This window comes from Ornithodoros turicata, chromosome 2, assembly GCF_037126465.1.
Source record: "Ornithodoros turicata isolate Travis chromosome 2, ASM3712646v1, whole genome shotgun sequence".
Lineage (NCBI taxonomy): Eukaryota > Metazoa > Arthropoda > Arachnida > Ixodida > Argasidae > Ornithodoros > Ornithodoros turicata.
In genome coordinates this window covers 11,117,806-11,125,415 of record NC_088202.1, presented here as the reverse complement: position 1 = coordinate 11,125,415, position 7,610 = coordinate 11,117,806, and the positions used below count along the sequence as shown (strand labels likewise).

The 7,610-nt window shown below is 46.2% G+C and overlaps 1 protein-coding gene across 1 annotated transcript in view; it reads left to right on the top strand.

The window, feature by feature from the left end:
* Positions 1–7,610, top strand: part of LOC135385194 (cytochrome P450 3A41-like) — a 120,398-nt gene that overhangs the window by 54,765 nt on the left and 58,023 nt on the right. The window lies entirely within an intron of this gene.

Sequence of the window (7,610 nt, the reverse complement as noted above, 5' to 3'; positions counted from 1 at the left end):
CCTGTGGTCAAGTGGAGCAACTGCCATCATAAACGACCACTCATTGTGTCATGAGTAAGTAGCTACCGGGTGGTAAAAATGATCAGACGAATGACACATTGTTTGTTCATGCTTTCGCCAGCGTCTCCAAGAAGAACATATAGCTTGTTTGCATACTCCATCAAAGCTTAGGTCTGACAGCACTTAGGAGTTACTTTTGTTGCCTATCCCCTGCTTCGATTCTTCCACCCACACGGCGGCTTCGCTTCCAACGCGTTTGACTACCACAAACTATACGTCTAATACGCTTTTTTACGGGAGTATGAGTTCATCAGAAAGGGTCTACCACGTGAGGTTGCGCCCTCCGTAATAAATCATTTACAAAAAAAAAAGTCGTGTAGCCGTTCTACTGAACATGTCAAACGAAAACAATCAATTGCCTTAGAATTAATCGCTGGTGTACTGCCACCAAGCGAGTGTGCAAAAAGCATTAATAAGTATCTTGGCGTGCTCCCGAATAATATTATTTCTTCATTTCGTGTGGCTTATATTTATTTATTTATTTAAAAGAGCCCATCAACGGAAAATCCTACTAGATAGTGCACTGTAAACATTCAAATACAACTTAACCATACATATGTGCCATATACCTACAGCATAACTTATTTAATGTGAGAAAATAACTAGATCGACGTTCGGCAACCTGTGTAAGCTAAGGTAATTCTATCTAATGTCTATCTGGGATAACCTGGGACGGCCTGTCGCAACCCCTTTAAAGTTCGCGAATTTCCTCGATTTCGCGAAATTCGCGAAAATTAAGGGCTCGAGAAATAAAGGGGTATTACTGTAATTGTATGGTGAAAAGTAGCTTCGTAGACCGTTTTATACAGTATGTTATACATATATTTTATATGTTATACATACCTGTTTATGTTTCACAAATGTGAGCTAAACATTGCGCTTAGCTTGTGAGAATGAGTAAAATTGAGGAAGATCGTCACATCTGGCTGCTTATGACCTGTGTTGTCGGTGCGCTATTAAAACTCCAATTATCATCATCATCATCTTCATCAACAACATCAGGCTGCTTAATTAACAAGTAACTAAGGGGAATAACAAGAAAAAAAATTCCGCTCCACCGTTATCACGCTGTTTTTCTCTGTGTTCCACGTCTTCCATATTATGGAAAGTAGCCGTAGCGGAGAAAGAGCCCGCCGCTACTCACATTTGTCGAACTCAGGCCGTGTACCAACAACGACTTGGACACCATTGTTGAGTCTTCAACTGGTCATTCAACTAGTGCCACATTTCATCATTATGATGATACAGACCCCGAGAAGTTCATTGAACCCTCCGTGATGATTGATTCGCCCATTGGAATTCCTGGAGTCATATCTCTCGCCGGGGAGGGAATTTAGAGCAGGAGCGATTGCAGGAAGCAATGCTGAAGAGTGTCTCCGATTGTTGCGACAGCACAGATCCTCAGAACACCGATTCTTCCCGTTCGAAGCGTGCGGTTATTGACTTATTGAATATTTCGTTAGTAGAGACGGAGGTATCAATATCGATATCGAAAAAGTTGAAAAGATCAGACGCCAAGGATGGGACCATTTTCACATGGTTCACGACTGTGCCTATGGCAGCCGCTACTGCCCTTGTAGGCCCCTCCAAAACCTCGTCTTCAAAAGGAGGACCAGGTTGGGGCCCCTTCCTCGGGACCATACGCCTGAACATACGCCTACAATTGCCAAACACCCTGGAGTATTCTACGAGCCAACCACGACGATTTATGCGTGGTGTTTTATTTTTTCTTATTCGTTACAGATTTTTAATAAAGGAAGCTATGACATCGGCACAGATGCCGTTTTTGCAATTGAGCAACACGTCAAAGCCAGCGTCCTCTCGAATACAGCATGCAAGTACTAAATGCCTAAATGTAACTAATAATTACCTAAACTTCGCTAATTAACTCTTTAATTAGGGGACTTAGGGTAAAAGTGAGATATTCAGAGACCAACCTCGATGAAAGTCATTCACCTCCTAAAGACCCTGAAGGGAGTACGTGCGTTGAAATGTCCATTGCCGAATACTGCTATGCAAATGAGGCAAAAGCGCGCAAACCATATGCGCGGGGGAAATAGGTTGCAATCCACTTTAGACCGCCACGTGCTATGGAGCGATGGAGATGATTGGACCAGATGCAGGTCTGCTTGCCAGATCATCCGCAAAGTGTCTGATCTGGCCAATATTCGGCAATGTCACGTCGAGACTGGAAGGTACTCGGATTCGAATCCCGGTGCCGGCTGTGCTGTCTGGGGTTTTTCGAGGGCTTTCTTCAAACGCCTTCATTCATATGTCGGTACAGTTCCCTGAGGAGTCAGCCCAGGACGCACTCTCCCCCAGGGCGTTAGTCGTGAGGCCGACAACCACCACCACCACCAAATTTAGAACATCACCACACGATACGCGTGTAACAAACCGTCTTTCCAAATGACATCGTTCTCCACGACGTCGTTCTTCTGAAGAATGCTCCCTTGCGTTAAGTAGGCGGTCAGGGGCGCGAGTGTTTCAGACTCCACTCACTTAGCGCGACACAAGCGCCACTCGTGCACCCTTGAGTGTGAGACTCCGAGGCGCTTTCCGCGCTCCCGTTTCATTCCGATGCATGGAATCAGACGACAAACGCTCCGGTGCTTGATATTTTCCGTGACGTACCCTACTTTTTGTTGAGCGGCGGCAGAACGACATTCGAAGTGTGGGCTCGGAAGCAAACTACGGACTTTCTGTGCTACCCAGTGCTCCGATATCAGTAAACTATAATATTTTTATACTTTCATGATGCTCTATTATTAGTGGACAACTTCCAAACGGATATCGGCGGTTATTGGCGGGAAATGCAGTGCTTTAATGCAGACACCTGCACGTCATGCAGTCATCCTCACAGGAAACAGCTCCTATGGCGTCTATTACAAATTCCCATCTTTACCGTTTCATTTGCTGTTACAAGGAGAAGTCTTCACAACCGTAGCCGTCTCTTCCAACGTTATTATCGGTTCAAACTGAGCCAACGTGTCCTCCGTCTGTGTGTTGCACGAGGAGACAACAGGAAGCGGCGTCAGGGAGCGAACAGCGTAGCGCTCCAAAGTTGCCTTTCGCTTTTGAGTGTGCCAAAAGATAGACTTCTGTGCTGGTTCTGAGTTAGTGTAGCTGTGTCGTCCTTTCAGTCCTCCTCAAAATCAAGTACGTCGTCGCTTGTTGTGTAACGAGACCAGAAGCAAGGAAACGGTCCTTTGCAACAAAATATTCAGGACCCGGTGTTCTAAAACTGCCACCTCTCTCCTCGGTGGTGCCAGCTTGTTAACGATGCCTTCATTGATCCTTCGCTGAATTTATCATCGCAATTACGGCGGGTACATCAGGTCGCCGTATCTTGTCTTCCCGCGCTCTACGCTCCTCTGTCAACGCTGACCTGATGGCCGCCTACAGGATTTTCAAAAGGATTAGCCTCTGTGTTACGCTTTGCAGCCTTGCGGGGAGCGCTGTGATGATTGTGTCATATCCGTATCTTGCTCATTTGTAGGAAAGCTGAAACTTGGCTCTCTCTCTGTCTCATTATTTATTTTTTCTCTCCCCACTTGACTGCAGCTTGTACGTGATTGCATATTGTGCTTACTTGCTATCATGCCGTCTAGTGATTCTGAATTGTGTCTGCCATGTATGCAGCCTTTTGGCAGGGATACAGTCAGTTTGAAATGCTACTTACGCACATATGGCGACCACTTCGAGAAATGCGCCGGGATTACGAAAGCTTCTATGAGAGCCCAATCTTCTGTAGAACGTGACTCCTGGGTTTGCTCCACATGTACGATTAACAAATCAAGGTGACGACAGTCTAAAACACCTGAGCCCCCTATTGACGCAATTTTCGAAGCAATTGTGAAACTCATACAGAAAACGACGCGTCTACCTGATAAAATGGAGTCCCAGGGGTCTAAGATAAACTCTCTGTCCGTTAAACGGGACGAACTTTCAACTAAAGTAGAAAATAATTCCACGACACAAGGGGAAGCGTCTACCCGTATCTCCGCGTTGGAAAATTTTGACTTCAGAGTTCAAATTGAGTTAAAGGATTTAAATAATAAAATCAACGACATGGAACAGTACGATCGCCGCAGAAACATTCAAATACGGGGTATGCCTGTTCTAGTTGGCGAGGAAATTTAGAAAACCGTGAATGAGTGTGTTACTATGCATCACTTTCCCCCCTACTGAAGGGTGACTTTGATGCCATACACAGATTGCACACAAAGACGGATGACAGTTTAAACCCGGTGGAGCTTAGGATTTCCGTGTATGTAATGGTTTGGAAACTTTCCTTCAGTAGATCGACGTTCGTTCAAATCGCCAAGAATGATTGTGTAAAATCTAGATGACCATAGCGCATGCAGAAGGTCAACAAGTTCCGACAGGAAGGAATTGAGGTCTCTACTAGGAGACCGATAAATAACCCCCATGAGAAGAGTGTGTCCTGGGAAGTAGCTAGCCGAAGGCGGGCAATTGGGTATCTCGATAAACAATGTATCGAGAGCAGGGTGTCGAACCGAAACGTTTTTCGTTCCGGTTTTCGTTCCGGTTACATCATAAACGATCCGGTACCGGTTCTGCTCCGGAGCAAAAAAATAACGGGTCATACCGGTTTTTAACCGGTTCCGCTTCTGCTGGGAATATTCATCCCCACAAAAAAAAAAAAAAAAATCAATGTTACAAAATGTAAATCCGTTTATTCAGCATATATGGTATTTATATTAATAGACAGCTGTGAAATTGGTAGCTCCTGGTTCCTGTAGGTTACTGTGTGTTCAAATGGGCTTTCTCATTTCTTGAAGCGCATGCTACAAACTGACTTGTTTGTCGTGATGTCATACGTAAAGTACTTTCTTGCTGGATTGGAGCGATTGCCTCCCATCCGAATGTCTGTTGCTACTGTCTAGCCAGCAAGCACCGCCGCACGAGGACGACGCAAATCGAGGAACACCTTCACTCACAAACGCGCTCGATGGCTCCGTTTTATTTTCTTCGTGTCCTGTCCACAAAAGAGTTGCCACTTTGCACGGGCTTGCCCTCGCGTATACGTAAATGTATTCAACTTAGCTGCTCTCAAACAAGGGACGCGTTGCGCGACATTACCAATAAAGAAGCTGTTATGCAGTCCCCTTGGGTCGCTGTTTAGTTGAGGAGAGTTTGGGGGGATCAAATTAAAACGAACACTACGGCACATCGCTATGAGTCACATGTACCTCGAAGTCTGTGTGCGTGCGCGAACGATAAACCATTACAAAGGGAGCCTAAGGGTCACACTATACCGACATACATTCCACCGTAACCGTAACCCTCGTATAGTATCCATGACATGACTTCAGAGCACATGACTTCAGAGCACACGACGTCTCATTCGCCTATCCGTAGTCCAAACAGGCGAAGTTTTTTCTTGGACCGAAAACCGTTAAATATATTTTACGGTTTCCCTCCTGAGCGAAAAAAATGTATACGGTTTCGATTCCGTTCCGGTTCGCACCAAAATAGCGATTTTTTTCGGTTTTCGGTTCCGGTTTTCGGTTCGCTCCGACACCCTGATCGAGAGTGACAGATTTCACCTGTTGATTTCACCGTTGATACTACACGCTTCGGCCTGTCGGATCAAGTTCTCTGCTTGATCATATACTCACCAACCTTCCTGACAACCGGTCGCGTCACGGCGTCGCGGCGTGTGATATTTCTAACCACGAAATAATATATGTAGGCGCAAGCTCTGCCTCTGCTTTCTCTGGTTCCCAGCCACAACGTACTTTTGTTGATTTTAATTTAGCAGGAATCCACTTAGCGCACGATTTTGCTGATGTGGAAGGAAAATTCCGTTACCTTATGTCTAAACTCCAAGGCGTTATCGATAAGGCGTCAAAAATAAGAACCCATGCTCGTCGCTCAGTGACTAGGCAACCTTGGATCACGAAAGGGATTCCCAAAGGCATAAAGTATAGAAACTATCATAGTCGCGGGATGGCGTAAGTATAGAAACACACAGACATCATGGCGAGTTGTATGCCTTCGAGTTACGGCGTAGCAACTGCAACGTCGTGCTCTCTGTGCGTGAACTCTATTTCGTAAAGGAAGAGTGAAACGCGATCAACACAAAGGTACGCCGCGCAGTCGAGAACTTAAACACTGGGTAGTATATCAAGGGAATGGCGGCGCAGTGATATTGGATAAGCTACCAAAGCCTTGCGGCGGCGCTGACGTAATTGACACTGGATATCACACTCCTCCCTTCTCCGAAAAGAAAGCAGAACACCTGACTTACGTATAAGCATTACAGCACTTGCTATATAGGAAAATAAAGCGAGAAAGACAAAAATGTCATCAGCACCAACTATGGGCAATATCTGTCCACAGGACGCTTGATTCGTGTAGACCGTCTAGGTGACGATGTCACCGCACTATCACTTGAAGTGCTGCTGCCGTCTGGACATGACCCATGATTCTCCACGGTATCAGGTTGAAAATCAGCTGGTGGTACACTCGGTGACAACTGCGACTGTGCTGTTTCAGCGTCGCTGTCTGATGATGATTCTGATCGCTGTGCATCCCTTCGTAGATGGTCTTGGTGCCTGGTGGAAATAACTCCCCCAGGTAGCTGTACAACAGCAGACGACTGTCCTTGTGCTTTTGTGACAACAGCAGGGACCCAAGTTGGTCCAGGTCGAAAATTTCTTGCGAACACTGAATCCCCAGGACGATAGACGCTGTGGGAACGAGCGCTTTTGTCACGCAAAAGTTTCCTGCGCAGTTGCTTACGAAGCACTGTGGTGCGCATGTCCGGATGGAGATTATCCAGAGCAGTCCTGAGTTTTCTTCCGCACAAGAGTTCTGCTGGAGATGCACCGGTTATCTCGTGCGGCGTTGTTCGATAGCTGAATAGTGCGCGAGATAGCTGCGTCTTGAAATCACCGGTGCTTGCCTTCTTAAGCTTGTTCTTAATTGTTTGAACAACCCTTTCAGCAGCCCCATTCGATGCTGGGTGATATGGAGGAATTAGGACTTTTCTTACTCCATTCCGCTTCAGAAATTCTGTGTACTTTGCTGATACAAATGCTGGTCCATTATCCGACAATACGAGATCGGGCAGTCCATGCCTCGCAAATATAGAACGTAGACAAGAAATAGTAGCTTCCGCGGATGGTGATGGAACAACTTCGGCTTCTACCCACTTGGAAAATTCGTCCACAAGGATGAAGATGTAATGACCCTTAAAAGGGCCTGCAAAATCCACATGCAAGCGCGACCATGCTCTTTCTGGAAAAGGCCAAGGCGTCATAGGAACACGCCTGGACTCACGTTGTTGTTCTTGGCATGTCATGCATCTCTGTACCCTCGCAGCAATAGCTTCGTCCAATGTATCCCACCAGACGTGACTGCGGGCCACAGCCTTCATTTCTGTGACACCAGGGTGGCTGTCATGAAGCAAGTCAAGAACCTTTGCACGTAGCTCTTGAGGAATGACAACACGATTTCCGAGAAGTATACAGTCATCCTGCGCGCTCAGTTCATCAAAACGCCTTTGGTAAGGCCTGTAG